At 55.2% G+C, this 966-nt stretch overlaps 1 pseudogene; it reads left to right on the top strand.

The window, feature by feature from the left end:
- The first annotated feature begins 301 nt into the window (after positions 1–301).
- LOC123964365 lies at positions 302–430 on the top strand (annotated as a pseudogene).
- Positions 431–966: the final 536 nt, after the last annotated feature.

Genomic DNA, 966 nt, shown 5'->3' with positions numbered 1-966 from the left:
GACTTCCAGGGGGACTGGATCCTTTTCCTGAATGTCCACCCAGGAATGAGCGTCTGTTTGTGAGTGAGGACCTCCGGCTGAAGGTGGCCTTGTCGCTGTACCCATACCCGGGAACGGGTGCATATTCCTGTCTGTGGACTGCCAGCGTGAACGGTGTCCCGGTTCCTGGATGTTTATCCAGGAATCAGTGCCTGTGGATTCCAAGTGACTCTGGAGCACCTTGGACATTATGGGCAGAATACGTTTTTTGTCAATTAGCCATAGAACATCTTTTGAAGGGCCGTTTGGGGGCGCCTGAGTGGCTTACGGCCACACAGCTCTGGGAGCGCCTGATCTCGTCCGATCTCGTCCGATCTCGGAAGCTAAGCAGAGCAGGGCCTGGTTAGCACTTGGATGGGTGACCGCCTGGGAATACCCGGTGCTGTAAGCCTTTTTCGCTTCACCTTCGAAAAACGGCAGAGGGCGCTTCGGTGAAAGGAGATCTTTTGAACGTCTCTAGGAAACAGCAGGGGGCGCTCCTGCTGCTTCTTTTTCTCCCTATCCTGTACACAGTGCTGTGTAAATGTTACATCGTGTTTTGAAGGCCCGTCTGGGGTGTGCAAAGGCAGCTTACGGCCATTCCGGCCTGGGACTGCCCGATGTCGCCTGATCTCGGAAGCCAGGCTTGGCAGGGCCTGCTTAGGACTTGGACGGGAGAGCGTCTGATCCTGGCTAGGGACTTCCAGGCGAACTGGATCCTTTTCCTGAATGTCCACCCAGGAATGAGCGTCTGTTTGTGAGTGAGGACCTCCGGCTGAAGGTGGCCTTGTCGCTGTACCCATACCCGGGAACGGGTGCCTATTCCTGTCTGTGGACTGCCAGCGTGAATGGTGTCCCGGTTCCTGGATGTTTACCCAGGAATCAGTGCCTGTGGATTCCAAGTGACTCTGGAGCACCTTGGACATTATGGGCAGAATACGTTTTTTA

The sequence above is a fragment of the Micropterus dolomieu genome, unplaced genomic scaffold (genome assembly GCF_021292245.1).
Source record: "Micropterus dolomieu isolate WLL.071019.BEF.003 ecotype Adirondacks unplaced genomic scaffold, ASM2129224v1 contig_2033, whole genome shotgun sequence".
Taxonomy (NCBI): domain Eukaryota; kingdom Metazoa; phylum Chordata; class Actinopteri; order Centrarchiformes; family Centrarchidae; genus Micropterus; species Micropterus dolomieu.
The sequence above is the reverse complement of the archived record's forward strand: the minus strand, read 5'-3'. Positions and strand labels throughout refer to the sequence as shown.